We start from the raw sequence: 16,630 nt of genomic DNA, 5'->3' as shown, positions 1-16,630 counted from the left end.
TAAAATATCCTCTAGACCACTCTCATCTACTTGTACACATTTCTGCTTATTGAGCAACTTTTTAAAAATTGTGATTTAAAAAAAGCATATCAAATTTAGATCTAAACCTTTAAGTGTGCAATTCAGTGACACTAGAGCAGTGGTCGGCAAACTCATTAGTCAACAGAGCCAAAATCAACAGTACAACTATTGAAATTTCCTTTGAGAGCCAAATTTTTTAAACTTAAACTATATAGGTAGGTACATTGTTATTAACTTAATTAGGGTACTCCTAAGCTGGCCTTTGCTAAAAACGTCCTCAATCTGATTGAGGTACATTCGCTGAGGTTGACCGCTTCCAACTCTCCCATCCACACTCGTCTTGTATACTTGTTTCGTCTATCTCCTTTCCTTCATCCTCTCTATATGTCCAAACCATCTCAACATACCTTTCTCAATCCTCGACACTGCATCTTCTTTCACTCCACAACGTTCCCTAAAATTAACTTAATAAACTTTACTTAAAGTTTTAAGTCAACTTCGCACTGTACGTGTGCGCCCGCACTGGTATTTTGTGGAAGGGCCACACTCAAGGGGCCAAAGAGCCGCATGTGGCTCGCGAGCTGCGGTTTGCTGACCACTGCACTAGAGAACTCATATTCTTGAGCAACCATCACCACCACCCACCTCCAGAACTCTTTTCCTCCAGCAAAACTAAAAGTCTAGACCCATTAAACAGTAATTCCATTTCCCCCTCCTCCAGTCCCTGACAACCACCATTGTACTTTCTGTCCCTATGAATTTGACTGCTCTGAGTACCTCATATAAGGAGATTCATACAGTATTTGTCCTTTTGTGGCTGCCTTATTTCTCTTAGGGTTCATCCATGCTTTAGCATGGGTCAAAATCTCCTTTCTTGTTAAAGTAATTGAATACTATTCCATTGTATGGATACACCATATTTTGTTTATCCATTCATTCATTGATAGAAACTTGAATTGCTTCTACCCCTTTGCTAATGTGAATAATGCTGCTATGAACATCAGTATATAAATGTCTCTTTGAAACTCTGCTTTCAGTTCTTAGGGGTACACATCCAGGAATGGAATTGCTAGATCATATGGTAATTCTATGATTAGTTTTTAAAAATATGTTTTTATTGATTTTAGAAACAGAAAAGGAGAGAGGGAAAGAGAAGCATCAATCAGCTGCTTCCTGCATACCCCCTACTGGAGATCGAGCCCGAAACCCGGGCATGTGCCCCAACCAAGAATTAAACTGGTGACCTCTTGGTGCATGGGATGACGTCAATCAACTGAGCCACCTCGGCCAGGGCCATGTTTAACTTTGCTTTTTTGAGGAACTGCCACAACATTTTCCACAACAGTTGTACCATTTTACATTCTCACTAGCAGTGCAAAAGGGTTCCAGTTTCTCCACATCCTCACCAACACTTATTTTATTTTCTGCTTTTGTTTTGGTGGCTGTTTGGTTTTGTTTGACAGTAGCTACCCTTAGCAACTTTCTTTTGATAATAACAATAACAATGACTACCACTCGCCATCTGCCTCACGTGTGGCTACCTCTGAATCCATTGCACATTGCACCGTGGAATCCTCACACCCAACATTTGAGGTTTAAATATAGGACCCTGAGACACCTTGCCCTGTTGCTAGGTTGGGACAGGCATGGAATCTGGCTCAAATGTGATTAACTCTATTTCCTGTGCTCTAACCACCCCACACACTGCCTCCCTCTTTACCGGAAATGGTTTCTATGCACTGATTCAGGTGCCCAGGGGTCTCCTGAGCAAGAAGGTATTGTCCTGCCACAACCACAGCAAATTAATTTGTCAGCCTTCTGGTCTGTGAACAACCCAGAGAGATTAGAGTACAATAAACTCTTGTAGGGAAGGAACCTCATACTTAACAATGTTTATGTTTCTTCCCAAGCACTCACTACAAAGCCTCACACACAACACACATTTAAAAATAAATCACGGTTGCAGAGGCCCAATTATCAGCATTAATGCCATGCCAACTGTGTGACCAGAAAAAACACCGAACGGACAGCCACATACCTTCTGCATTACGAATTAATAATCAAGATAACTTGTATTTCCTTCTAATTTCTTGACTCTTACATAAGGGTTTTTGTTTGTTTGTTTCTTTATCTTCATCTACCCCTAACTTTCCTTCTCTCCTCCCTCCCCCACTCCTTTGCTGCTCATATCTTAGGACCACCTTTGGAACATTGCTTTGCTTTACTGATTACTGTCCAAACCAAAGAACAGGAGCTTTTGCCCAGTCAGGGCCACTTATAGATGGAGATGGGGAAGACTTCTGCTGAAACTTCAGGGGAGACAATGAATCCCAAAATAATCTGGTTCTATTAGGACGAGAGGTGGAGTAATAGTGTTGGGTGCCAAGCAGTCAACAATGTCCCTGCACATCCCACACTTATAGCCACAATGAATGGCTAGTCAGTCCAACAGAAGCTGGCTTCAGATGTATGAAAACAGGGCCAGAGGGCAGAACTAGAACCACAGGCAGAAACTATGGAAATAAAACACTGTAGCATGAGAGAAAAAGCTTTCTAATACCCATAGGTATCCCAAAACTGAAATGAGCCACTCTGGGCAACAGGAATATCCCTGTCACAGTGCTTCTCATAATGTGACTTCCATCACCTGCATTAGAGTCACCTGGGGCAGACACTAACATTTGGGACCCAATGTTCAAGGGAAAGTGACTACCTGCTAAGGACTATGTATAAAATACACCACCAAAATCTCTTCCTTCTATAAGATTCTATGATGCTAATGTTGGATACCAGGTAGACAGGCGATGTCGAAAGCCTAGCAGTTGACAGCTGACACCAGAGGAGGCAGGTCATTTGTTCAGTTGGATTGTATGGCACTACCTTAGTTGAAAAGTTACAACTGGAACAACAATGCAACATTTGAGAGGCATTCACCAAAGTGTTCAGAAATATTGGCCTACTATACTCTTGAAAGATTATTGACTTGGAAAGAAATTTAAGGAAAATTACAACTAAATCCTCAGTGGTTATCTTAATTTACTTAAACCTTTAAAAATAACTGAAAACCAAAAAGCAGGCAGTTATGGAATTGAATTTGGCAAAATTTCTTTTTAATATGTATTTGGCATCCATTACATTTTAAACAACTCAAAGAGTCAACGTGGTCCAGAAAGACAAAAACCAACTCCTGCCGTGTGTATTTGATTATACTGATTACCATAAGACAACACTAAAGCTCGGGACTGTATCCACTCTATTTGTCTGTCACTCTCCATATTACGAAGCCTCTCATGATTTAAGGATGAAGTCCATCCCTGTTGCCCAGGCCAGGGGAACCCTCGCCTTTCTGGAATCCCCAGGCTCTTTCACAACCTTTGCATTTTCCCTTAAGGCCTCCAACGGGAGAATTCCTTCTCCCCCTACCAGACCCTGCTCCCTCATCTTGTCCTCACTATGGCCACCAGCCCTTCCTTCTGCTGGCAGAGCACTTTGTACTGTAGGATAGCATCGATCACACACTGAAGACCATGTTTCTGTCTCCATACCCCCACTATTTCCAGCACCTTTGGATGCAGAGACCATCCATCCTGTTGACCCCTGTAACCTCTGGCAATTTCTGGTACCTTGTAGGCAGATCAGAAGTTCAGCTGACCAAACACCTGAGCCTCTAGTAAACAAACACTGTGGTAAGTAGGATGGTTTATGATTGACTCCCCCACCAGACTCTGAACTTTTCCCTGACTGCTTCATTTTATAAACGTTTTACTTACTCCAACTGACCCTTGAACAATGCTGGGGGTAGGGGTGCTGACCTCTATACAGTTGAAAATCTGCATATTAAGTTTTGACTCCCCCAAAACTTAACTACAATCACCCCTTTTAGTATCTGTGAGGGACTGGTTCCAGGACCCATGGCGGATGCTCAAGTCCCTTATATAACATGACACAGAACAATGCATACAGCTGGCCTTCCCTATCCCTGGATTCCTAACTGCAGATCAAAATTACTATTAATCCCCAAATAAGTAGACCCATGCCATTCAAACCTGTGTTGTTCAAGGGTCAGCTGTATGTTTGTTGATGGAAGGAATGAACAGACTTTCTCCCCTCTAAGAGGGAAGCCCACAGTCTAGTAGTAAAAACAGGACCCTTTTGTTACGTGTCTACAGTGTTTTAGGAACAATATTAAGAGGTTATATATTAGCTTTGTTAATCACCACCACAAACCTGAGGAATGGGTATTATTATCATCCTATATAATAAAGAGCTAATATGCTAATTAGACTAGATGGCAGAAGGACCTTCCGGAACATCCTTCTGGGATGACCAGTGGGCGGGGCAGAGAGGCAGCTGAGCTGCGAGGGCCGAGCCCCTTGCATGGATTTCAAGTATCAGGCCTCTAGTCATTTTATAAATAAACTAGAGGCCCAGTCCATGAATTTGTGGATGGGTGGGGCCTGGCCAGCCCAGCCCCGATCGAGGTGGACTGGGGCTGGGCCTGTTGGAAGGAGGAGATGGCGGGAGGTTGGCCGGCTGGCCTGCCCCAATCGGGACCCAATCAGGGCTGGGCCGGCCGGGGGGGAGGGGCGGTGGGAGATTGGCTGGTGGGTCCCGGCCCCAATTGGGGTGGGGGGGTGATTGGGAGGTGGGGCCAGTCGGGAGGGCGCAGGCAGTAGCCACTGGCCTTGCCCCTGACTGGAGGGGGAACAATTGGGGGCGGAGCCGCTGGCTTGGGGGAGGAGCCGCTGGCCGATCAGGGTGGTGGGAGCTGATCGTGTTGGGGCCAGGAGGGGCAAGGGGCTGTGGGTGGTTGGCCAGCTGGCCCAACCCCGTATGAGGGGAAGGGGGGCGTTGGGGGTGTGACCAGGTGGGAGGAGGGGCCATGGGGTGGTTGGTCAGCCACCCCACCCTTGATCAGGATTGGGGGGCCGATTGGGGTTTGGTCTGGCCAGCCAACCTCCCATAGCCCCTCCCCCTGGCCGGCCCCACCATCAATCAGGCCAGTTCGCTGGCCACAGTGGGCATCACAGCGACTGGTCGTTCTGGTCATTACAGCGTTCCGGTCACGGGCTTTTTATATATATACTAGAGGCCCAGTGCACAAAAATTTGTGCACTCGGTGGGGGGGGTCCCTCAGCTCGGCCTGTGCCCTCCTGCAGACTGGGACCCCTCAGGGGATGACCACCTGCTGGCTTAGGCCTGCTCCCTGGGGGATTGGGCCTAAGATGGCAATCAGACATCCCTCTGGCAGCTCGGCAGCCCTAGGGGGATGTCCACTTGCCAGTGGAGAGCAGGCCTAAACTGCAGTCGGACATCCTTAGCGCTGCTGAGGAGGCAGGAGAGGCTCCCACCACCACCACTGTACTGGCAGCCATCAGCCTGGCTTGTGGCTGAACAGAGCTCCTCCCATGTGAGAGTGCCCTGACCACTAGGGGGCAGCTCCTGCATTGAGCATCTGCCCACTGGTGGTCAGTGTGTGTCATAGTGACCAGTCATTCCCAGTCTTTCTGCTGTTAGGGTCAGTTTGCATATTACCCTTTTACTATATAGGATAGAGGCCTGGTGCACGAGTGGGGGCTGGCTGGTTTGCCCTGAAGGGTGTCCTGGATCAGGGTGGGGGTCCCGCTTGGGTGCCTGGCCAGCCTGGATGAGGGGATGATGGCTGTTTGCAGCTGGTCACACCCCCTTCAGGGTGGGGGTCCCCACTGGAGTGCCTGGCCAGTCTGGGTGAGGGGCCGAGGGCCGTTTTCAGGCTGGCGGGTGACTGAAGCTCCCAACCTCTCCTTTTTTTCTTTTTCTTTTTTTTATTCTGGGATTTATTTACCTTCTATGGCTGTCACTGGAGCTGAGAGCCAACTTTAGCTCTGAGGCTCGGCTCCAGCTCTGAGACCTCGGCTGCTGAAAGCAGGTATCTAGGTTTGTTTGGCTTCTATAATTGAAACACTGTTGCAGCTCCAGCTCTGACGGCTGAAAGCAGGTTTCTAGGGTTTGTTTAGCTTCTATAATTGCAACATTGTTTCTTAGAGTGCAGCTCAGAGGCCGGCAGCGGCAGGCAGGGAACTTTGGCTTCCTCCTTCACTGAAGCAAGCAAGCCTCTTGTTCGCTTCAGCTGCCTGGCTGCCGGCCGCCATCTTGGTTGGCAGTTAATTTGCATATCTCACTGATTAGCCAATGGGAAGGGTAGTGAAGTTATGGTTAATTACCATGTTTCTCTATTATTAGATAGGATAGATAAATGGTGAGAAAGAGTAACTAAAGTCACAAGCCCTGGGGCCTAGGCAGGAACTCACACCTGTCTAACTTGGAAGCCCATTTTCTTTCCACTGTATTATACTATCTCCTCTCAAATTAAAATTAATAATCAGCACTGGTTATTCATGTATTAATTTTATTAAAATTGATTTATTAATATTATTAAATAGTATCAAATATGGTAGATATTAAATATGCTAAATCTGATCACACAAATTACCTGCATAATTAGAAGTTATGTCATTTTGACCAAATATTGCCACTCCTAATTATGGTGATGCTTTTAATAAACTATTTTTATACAGCAAAAGCACAATTCCAACACTAAGCTGCTGCTTTACAACATAATCTCCTTCAGAATAAAGAGGAAAATACTGAGAGAAACCAAGATGGCGGCATAGGTAAACACCGGAGATTGCTGCCTCACACAACCACTTCAAAAATACAACTAAAAGACGGAACGGACATCACCCAGAACCACAGGAAGGCTGGCTGAGGGGAAATTCTACAATTAGAAGGAAAGAGAAAAGCATACCGAGACTCAGAGGAGGTGCGGTGCTGAAGTAAAATACAAAGGTACGGAGGTGCGTGCGGAGGGGGCTGGCGGCTGAGGGTGTGGTTGTCTGTTTCAATCGGGAGAAAGTCTCAGGCTCTGGGCTCCAGTTCCGGGTGAGTCTCTGGGGACCCAGACTCAAACGGGAGAAGCGGGACTGTCTGGCATCAGTCGGAACTCGAGGGCAGCTTTCTCTCTGAGGTATCTGCAGTGGTTGCTGGGACACTGAGAGGCAGAGCCTCTGGGGACGGGACTGAGAGCAGCCATAACTGCTCACTCCGCCTGCCCTGTTGATCCCCTGGGACCCGCCCCGCCCAAGCCTTGCACGGAGGCATTTGCTGGTTAGCCTCAGGCAGAGGCTAGATTAGCGCAGCCCTAGAGATCCAGGACAGAAGTTCTCTCACTGCAGACACAGCTGATTCTCACAGCCAATTGGCCTGGAGGTCAAATCCCTCCCAGTGTTACCTACAACAATCAAGGCTTAGCTACAACAAGACTGTGCACAAAGACCACAAGGGGGTGCATCAAGAGTGTCTACCTCAGGTAATTGGGATACTTAGCACAGAAAGCCACCTTATCGATACAGCGAAGCATAAAAAATGCCAAGACAAAGAAACAGGACACAAATGACAGAAATGGAGGAAAGCAGGCTGCTGGATATAGAATTCAAAACCACACTTTTGAGGTCTTTCAAGAGTCTTCTAGAGACTGCCGATAAACTTAATGAGACCTACAAGAAATTTAATGAGACCCTCAAGGTTGTGATAAAGGACCAACTAGAAATTAAGCATACACTGACTGAAATAAAGAATATTATACAGACTCCCAACAGCAGACCAGAGGATCGCAAGATTCAAGTCAAAGATTTGAAATACGAAGAAGCAAAAAACACCCAACCAGAAAAGCAAAATGAAAAAAGAATCCAAAAATACAAAGATAGTGTAAGGAGCCTCTGGGACAGCTTCAAGTGCACCAACATCCGAATTATAGGGATGCCAGAAGATGAGAGAGAGCAAGATATTGAAAACCTATTTGAAGAAATAATGACAGAAAACTTCCCCCACCTGGTGAAAGAAATAGACTTACAAGTCCAGGAAGCGCAGAGAACCCCAAACAAAAGGAATCCAAAGAGGACCACACCAAGACACATCATAATTAAAATGCCAAGAGCAAAAGACAAAGAGAGAATCTTAAAAGCAGCAAGAGAAAGAAACTCAGTTACCTACAAGGGAATACCCATACGACTGTCAGCTGATTTCTCAACAGAAACTTTGCAGGCCAGAAGGGAGTGGCAAGAAATATTCAAAGTGATGAATACCAAGAACCTACAACCAAGATTACTTTATCCAGCAAAGCTATCATTCAGAATTGAAGGTCAGATAAAGAGCTTCACAGATAAGGAAAAGCTAAAGGAGTTCATCACCACCAAACCAGTATTATATGAAATGCTGAAAGGTATCCTTTAAGAAGAGGAAGAAGAAGAAAAAGGTAAAGATACAAATTATGAACAACAAATATGCATCTATCAACAAGTGAATCTAAGAATCAAGTGAATAAATAATCTGATGAACAGAATGAACTGGTGATTATAATAGAATCAGGGACATAGAAAGGGAGTGGACTGACTATTCTTGGGGGGGAAAGGGGTGTGGGGGATGTGGGAAGAGACTGGACAAAAATCGTGCACCTATGGATGAGGACAGTGGGTAGGGAGTGAGGGCGGACAGTGGGGTGGGAACTGGGAGGAGGGGAGTTATGGGGGGAAAGAAGAGGAACAAATGTAATAATCCGAACAATAAAGATTTAATTTAATAAATTTTTTTTTAAAAAAAGAGGAAAATACTAACCCCACAGAAACTTAGCCCTCAACTCCAAATTGCTTATTTCTTCAATAGTGTTGCCATCATCAAAAAGATGTAGATAAATGTTTGGGCAAGATCAACACCACTCAGGACACTTATCAAGTACCTCATGTTAATCTCTGTGGAAGTCCCTTTGGGTTCCTCAGTTAATCATTCACCTATTCAAAGCAATAAGCAATGCTCACTGTCTGTCTCTTCATGATTTATCACCATCATAAATACCTGATGATGAAAAAGTCTAGGCAAGAAGCTGATTGTGATAGAAAAATAGGCTTCCCACTAAAAGGCTCCAATGATTCCCCTCTGTTTATAAGATAAAATCCAAAATTTAGTTCCGGACAAGGATCCTCCATGCCTTGAACAAGAGTCCACCACGCCTTCTGACCACATTGCCAGACCGAGTTCTCTGGCCTCTGAATGATCCCTGCTCCAACTAAATACCAGAAGTGGACTGTTTTTTAAGAAAATATCTCTATAAATCCTGGCCAGTTAGCTCAATTGGTTAGTGTCCTCCTGGTATGAAGGTTCCAACCCCAGTCAGGGCATGCAAATGATTAATGCATAAATGAGTGGAACAAATCGATGTTTCTCTCTCTCTCCCTTCCTCTCTCTCTAAAATCAATTTTTTAAATAGATTAAGAAGGAAGAAAGAAAGCAAGAAAGAAAGAAAGGAAGAAAGATAATACCGCTATTTTCAATACACATAGCACATTACATTCTCCAGAGGCTGTCTGCTTACAACTCTACCCACACGAATGCCACAATAGCCACTTTTACTCCAAAGTTTACTGATGGCGCCTACATTTCTTCTGCAGTCACGGTGGCTCCACGTCATTGCTCATTATATTGCTGTTTTATAGTCATTTAAGTAACATTCCTTTTTATTAAAAAAATATGTACCTAAGGAAAAAAATCAGCATTCGCCCATCCCTCAGAAATATTCACTATTAAAACTTTAGTATAAAAATGAGTGATATGCATAGCTCACAGATTGTGTCCCACATATAAATATTTCATTTCAGAAATGGTATCATATATAACTTATCAGTTTGGGTTCAGCTTTCAAGAAATATCTCTCATATTAGTAAGCGTAATTTAATACGATTTTAAGATACCTACAAGGTATTCCATTGTAGAGATGTGTCTTAATTTGAATTTTTTTTAACAAACTTCCTCTTGGACTGGAGCTTGTGGGATCGCTGGGCCTGCCTCTGTACGCTTTAAATTCTGACAGATCTCACAAGCTGGTCTCAAAAGGACTGTTCTGACCACATTTCCCAACAACCTGGAGGGGGCGGGGCTCTTCCATCAAGCTTTTTTTTTTTTTTTTTTTTTTTTTTCATACAGAAAAATGTGCATTTGAGCACAAGGTCAAATATGTTTTGGAATTTGGCTTGTAGTCAAAGAGTTTGAAAGCCACTGCTCAGTCCCAAAAATGTAACCACAGGCTTATAGCTTAAGTAATATTAAAGATAGCCCCCCCCCCCCCCCAACCACTGTAGTTAGGATTATGAAAGTACTAGGTTGCCTACACACTAAAGGATTTCAAAACATCTACTTAAGAGTTTCACAATGGTTTCCATGATGGGGAATTTCAAAATGTACATTCTTCTGTGGGTGAAAACTCAAACATGGCCACCGTGGGCTTTGCCGGAGAAGGCTCTACACTGATGACTAGATTCATTCTTTTTCTCTCTCCCCCTCCCGGCCTGCCCCTTTCTCAAGGGCAAACTGAGAATGAACAGAGCAGAGGGTGGTAGAAAGAACCCCCAAGGAAAAAGCAGAGCTGGTGGTAAGAAAGGTGGGGCTGCAGGCAAATGACGGGCCTGGTGCCTTCGAAGCGGGAGGAAGTATCACTTCCTCGCCACCTCCTCCCTCGGGCCTCCTCTCTCAGCCTCTTGCTGCAGTTCTGCTCTCCGTGACATGGCTTCCCAGTGGAAAGCAGAAGTGGTCCTCCCTCTCCCCACGTGGCTCTAAAACAAGCTTCTCCATTCCCCTCCCCTCCGGGGGGGCTAACATTTACAGGAAGAGTGGAGGCACCCAAAGGCCCAACACCAAGAAGACGTCATTGCACCAGTTGGGGGCAGAATGAATCCAGACCCCTCTCTCCAGTCTCACTGTGCTCTCTCACCAGCACGGAATAGTGGGCCCAAAGCAGTCATGATAGCTCCCAACCACCTGGTGTACCAACAGAGAGAGGAAGGAGACTTGGAGAGAAGCTTCCAATCGGCAAAGAGCTTCCTATTGGCATGGATTATGGTCAAAAGAGAGTAGTGAGAGTTGCCCTAACAGGTTTGGCTCAGTGGATAGAGCGTCGGCCTGCGGACTCAAGGGTCCCAGGTTCGATTCTGGTCAAGGGCATGTACCTTGGTTGCAGGCACATCCCCAGTAAGGGGGTGTGCAGGAGGCAGCTGATTGATGTTTCCCTCCCATCGATGTTTCTAACTCTCTATCCCTCTCCCTTCCTCTCTGTAAAAAATCAATAAAATATATTTTTTTATAAAAAGAGTAGTGAGAGTGATTTTAGATGTTCACAGAAAGGTGGGAGTGTAGGCGCCCAGCAATATCTGACTTTAAAGTATGAACCTTAAAAGGAAAAGACCCCGGAGCTACAGGAATGCGGCCTTCTTCCCAGGGTCCTACAGCTCAACAAGCGCAGCGCCTGGAGCATTAAGAAACAGCCTCTCAAATGGATTCGGAAAATGCATCCTGTTTGTGTAACTTGATGGAATTTATATATCTCAGTGTTCTAAAAAATGAACAGAGTTACAATGAGACTAACCGAAAATCTCTTCCCTTATATGGTCCACTCCTATCATGTCAATTCAACTTTTGAGAAGTAGCTTTGTGGCAAAGAAGGAGAGCTGACAGCTTATTCGGTACTTCGGGGAAAGTGAAGTACAAGGATGAAGGTCAAAGGCCATTATAGGCCCCTGCCAGTCAGCATGGATGAGCCTTTTAACACATCATCCCAAGTAATTATGTCAGCTTGCAATTCTAAATTGCCAGAGAGCTCTTCCAGCTAGCTTAAGCCAAAGATATCTAAAAGAAGGTCCCAGTCTTTCAACTGGCCTGTTCCCAAAACTCGAATTCCTCAATTGGCAGATTTCCACATTATTTTCTACACTGGGGCTTCTCCACCAGATGGGAACTTACTCAAAGTAAATTTTAGAAATGATGATAGAGTGAACTCAACATTTTACAATTTAAGTATCAGGAAGCTAGGCAGCTGTAAGAAAACTTTCGATATTTCTGACTAAAAACAAAAACACAACTTCCTCTTCTATGTCCTAGTCTTCACTGCCAATCTTAAAAGACGGAGGCAATGTCTATCTACCTATTGGAGCATGGGCTTGGGACAGCACCTTGCTCATAGCAGGTGCTCAATAAATGGGGTGCATGTTTTAATGTGTATCCTAGAGGCCCTATCTCCTTTATAGCTTCACCCTGGGTGATGCTCGCACTGATACAGGGGTGGACAAAAGTAGGTTTACAGTTGTAAATATGTGAAACAGTTTATTCTGTATTATTATTTATTAACTGTTGCATTATTTTCCATACGAACAACTGTAAACCTACTTTTGCCCACCCCTGTATAACAACCACACAAGGAGGCTCATTGAGAACAAACTGGAGGGAATTCCTTTGCAAAGCATTATGTGGGCACTTCTGTATTAACCGGTAAGCACCGATGGTAGTCGGCGGAACTGCCCTGACAGCAGCCAGTACCTGTGCCACCTTGGCCAGTATCAGAGATCTTCCCTCTCCAAGCAGACAGCAATGGGGAAAGCAGAGGAGCTCCTCTTTCCATTCCAGCTTAGGAACCTAGTTGGTGCCCCTGATCATTTGTCCTGAGGGGTTAGTCACTTAGTTAAGATAATTACCAAGTGATGGCAGAAAGTTACCTGTGATGCTGTTTAAAAATTGTATACGTATTAGGCTGGCATGGTTCAGTGGTTAAGTGTCAACCTGTGAATCAGGAGGTCATGGTTAGATTCTGGTCAAGGGCACATGCCTGGGTTGCAGGCTCGATCCCCAGTGGCGGGGGGGGGGGGCGCGGGGGGTAGGAGGCAGCCAATCAATGATTCTCTCTCATCATTGATGTTTCTATCTCTCTCTCCCTCTCCCTTTCTCTCTGAAATAAAAAACATATATATTAAGAAAAAAAGATGCATCTGTTAAAAAAAAGAATTTTAGAAAATAAATAAATAAAAATGTATATTAAATGATAAAATAATTTATTTGCTTTTAAGTAAATGAGTACCTACTACAGGTCCAAAGGTAGAAAAGGGGGAGAAGCCCTAAAGTTGGAGCTGGAAAATATACCTGCCCTGCCAACAGTGCCACTTAACCAGATCTGTGACCTTGAACAGGTCACCAAACTTCTTTTTCTATATCTGTCCCTGCCAACCCTGGGAGGCCATGAGAGAGTCAAATGAATTCAGAGCTCAGGGAGGCTTCAGAAGCCTGGATAAGCAAAAGATTTTGGCACCATCATTGCCCAAGAAGTGCCCAAGAGAGGTCTGGCATGTCATTGATCAATGCTCCTACTAATAATTGTGGTGATCTTTCAATATTAATACTACCCATGTCTGAGGACATGGAGGTCATTGATAACAGCAGGGTGAGAGAGCTGTAACAATGATCCATTCTCTGCATGTGTACACACTGTATTCTTATTTATACAGACTTAAAATTAGTATGGGTTTATGGATAATACAGTTTAAAATTATTAAACGACAACTCCGTATATGCATTTGAACCAACTGGCAACTCGGATGTTTTGGGGATTGATTTCTGAATACAAATATCATGGAATTTTGTAAAAGGCTTTGAAAATCATTGATTTGCAAACCATTGAAAATCATTGGACCACTTTACTGCTAAAAGAATACTGTGGAAGGAGAGGGGGCAAGCAATATCACAAATTCCCCACATACCTTTCCAGCACCCATGACTCTCAGATAAAGTGGGTCTGGCCTTTTTGGATTGGGCAAACAACTTTTGCAGGCTATGTCTTACACTGCCAATCAAGCCCCCTTTCCAGTTAATACAGCAGAATCCCCAGTCCTGAGTGGCACTTTCCCCTTAGAGCACTCGCACTAGGATAACTTAGCAATCCAAAAAGTCCCTCAAATCCTCATTTTAGAAACCAGGACGGAGGGCCAGTAGGCTTCGAATGCCTTGGGAACCCCAGCCCTGTTCCTTCTGCCTGTATAGGACCAGCAGACTGCCTTCCATTCCTTCTTCTGTATCTGCGATCTCAACTATGTGACAGGCTCCAAGGCTAGTGTTTCCGGACAAGACAGATAAAGTTGTTGTCAATGGAGCTTTCTTGTAGTTGCTAATATTAGACTAGACACATGGGGCCAAGTCATACTCAACTCTGATTACTGTAATAAAGGAAATACTGGCTGAATTAATAGCCCAAATAACATATCCAAAATCACAGCTCCGAGACCCAAACTCAGGTTTCCTGGCTGCTGTTTTCCCTTACACCGGGCCCTCCACCCTTCACTCAGAAAGCGGATGACCCTACTCGGCCTCCATAGACCAAAAGCCTCATGTGATCAAATTATATTTCTTCAAGCCTCAAGACATCCTTCCCACCAAATTAAATCCGGGCACTATCTGAATCCCACCCTTTTCCAGCAGAACTTAGCTTACTCGGGAAGGGCTCTGAGTGCTTAGTAAATGCCTCAACAGCCAGTGCCTACTCCCCTCCACACTGCTCGAGGTGTTCCCAGTACAGAGAGGCCACCCCTGCCCTCCGGAGCCCTACAGCCGGCTGGGGGCAGCCAACACATCAAAAGTCAGTCACACATCCTTATGGGCTGGCCCTTAGGGTGAGCCAGACTCCTGGTCCTGCTTTGGGACAGCAAACGTCTGGTAGATTAAGCAGACTTACCAATAAGGCCATGTGGCTGAAACGGACAGATTTAAAACCATCAAATTGCCAAGAACCAGGGAGCCTCTTTTTTATGGTCAGAATAAATTGCAATAAATACTAGCGTCATTCATGAAATGCCTAGGCCGTGTTTGGGGCTTTGTGTGCAATAAATGGCTCCTCGGGATGATGAGGACACCCAAAGATGAGGACACCCAAACGGGAAATTTCAGTCATAGGCCCAAGTTCACACTCAGCTGGGAACTTGCAAAGGCCCGCATTCGACTCGGGTTGTTGAGATGGTAAAAAAGTTGGATGGGGTTTGGAGTAAGACACACACACACACACACACACACACACACACACACACACACATGAATTGGAGACACGACCACACGATCGCTGGCCACGTGAGCTGTTAGAAGGCACATTGCAAATGCACAATTATCTTGACAGAGTCGGTCCAGATAACGCACGCAGGGAAGTGGGAACGGACGCTTTACACCCTCCCTCCAAGGCGAAGGAAAGGCAACCCCCGAATTCTTAAAATAACTCTCGCTTCCTCTCGGAGGCGGAGGCTCGGGACCGTGGCTCTGCAGGCCGAGAGGCGCCTCGCTCAGCGGGAGGGTGCCCAGCAGCCTCCGCCGCAGCCCCTCGACGTCACGCTCCGGCCGGCGCTCCCCAGGAGCTGCCTGCGGGCCTGGGAGAGCGCCCCGGGCCGAGCCCCACCCCTAGCTTCTGGGGATCCGGGGCCCTGGGGGGAGCCCAGATTGTGCAACCTGAGGAGTCCCCGCCAGGGTCCCGGCCAGGATCCCGGCCGCGCGCGCGCCCCGGCTCCGCGTGGAGACGGGCTTCCCCGCTGCGCTCCGGGAGCAGCCGGAGCGGGACTGCATCCGGCCCTCCCCCCGGGCACCCGCCGGAGGGCCCTGCGGTGAGCCCGCCCCCGCCCCTCCCACCACACCTCTGCGTGGCCCTGCGGCACAGACACCTGCGGAGCCGCCCGCCCCCGCCTCCTCACCCCCCTCCCCCGCCCCAGGGTCCGATCACCCGCGGACTGAAGTCATCTGGGTGCCCACACCGCGGGACCCGGCGCCAGGGCGGCCAGGGAGCGACGCGCGCCCCTCGATCCCGCGGTCGGAGCCGACCGACCCCACGTCCAGGGCCGACCCCACGCCCCGGACTCCCTCCGGTGGCACAGCCCCGGCCCCGCTCTGTCCGCCGCGGCGTCCCCGCTCACGCCTCGGACTCACCAGCTCGCCGTGGAAGTTGCGGATCGGCGGGGGCGGTGGCCGCGGCGCTCCACGGTGACTTAAGTTCAGAGCGGGGGACGCGACGGGGCGGCCCAGCGGGGCCCGCTTAGTGAGGGGCTGCGGGCCGGGAAGCCAGGGCGTCCTGCACGGCGAGGGGCTGCGGGCTCGGGCCCGGCGTGGCGCGGCCGCCCTGCCTGCCGCACGGGCTGGAGGCTGCAGCGCGTCGGGCCCGGAGGCGCCACGGCCAGGAGCGAGCGGCGGGCGGCCCGGCGCGGCGGGAGAGGAACTGACTGTCCTGGGCTCGGCCGGGAGGTCCCAGCTACTTCCTGGTGCTCGGATTTGCATACTGCACCGGGGGGCGGGGAAGTGACCGTTTGGCCTCTGCCCAAGGTTTGGATCTTTGGTGTGGCCGTCGCGCAGAGCTTTGCATGCAAAGAAACCTGGTGTCCCAGGGTGCAGCTTGGGGAAGCGAAGCCGCCGCCTGGTAGAGACGGAAGGATTTTCCAGGGAGACCCTCTGGAGTCTTGGCGTCCGCGAACCTCTTGAGTTTCCTTTCCTTCTCTTCCAACCTGCTCTCCAAGGTGTTAGGAAGTGGGGTGCCCCTGGAAGCAGAGGGGGGCGCACCCTGATCCCTTGGAGTTCTGTAGAGAGGGTGAGATGTGCCACGTTGAAGCTAAGCTCATTGAATTCTTAATTAGTACAGAACAAGCTCCTTAAGATGTTCAGGGTATTGATGGGGGAGGGGGTGGGGGGAGGGGGAGTGCAGAGAGGGTAAGGGGCTGTAGAGGTAAATGGCCTGGCAATT

At 47.4% G+C, this 16,630-nt stretch overlaps 1 protein-coding gene across 2 annotated transcripts in view; it reads right to left on the bottom strand.

The window, feature by feature from the left end:
- LYN (LYN proto-oncogene, Src family tyrosine kinase) overlaps positions 1–16,101 on the bottom strand; it is a 101,898-nt gene extending 85,797 nt beyond the window's left edge. For both annotated transcript variants that reach the window (XM_036338257.1, XM_036338258.1), the window contains exon 1: positions 15,826–16,101. The gene's annotated coding sequence lies outside the window, so the exon portion shown is untranslated. The remainder of the gene's footprint in view (positions 1–15,825) is intronic.
- Between the last annotated feature and the right edge of the window lie 529 nt (positions 16,102–16,630).

This window comes from Myotis myotis, unplaced genomic scaffold (assembly GCF_014108235.1).
Source record: "Myotis myotis isolate mMyoMyo1 unplaced genomic scaffold, mMyoMyo1.p scaffold_m19_p_16, whole genome shotgun sequence".
In the NCBI taxonomy this organism is placed as follows: Eukaryota; Metazoa; Chordata; class Mammalia; order Chiroptera; family Vespertilionidae; genus Myotis; species Myotis myotis.
Note: the sequence above shows the minus strand (reverse complement) of the source record. Positions and strands in the feature narration are given on the sequence as shown.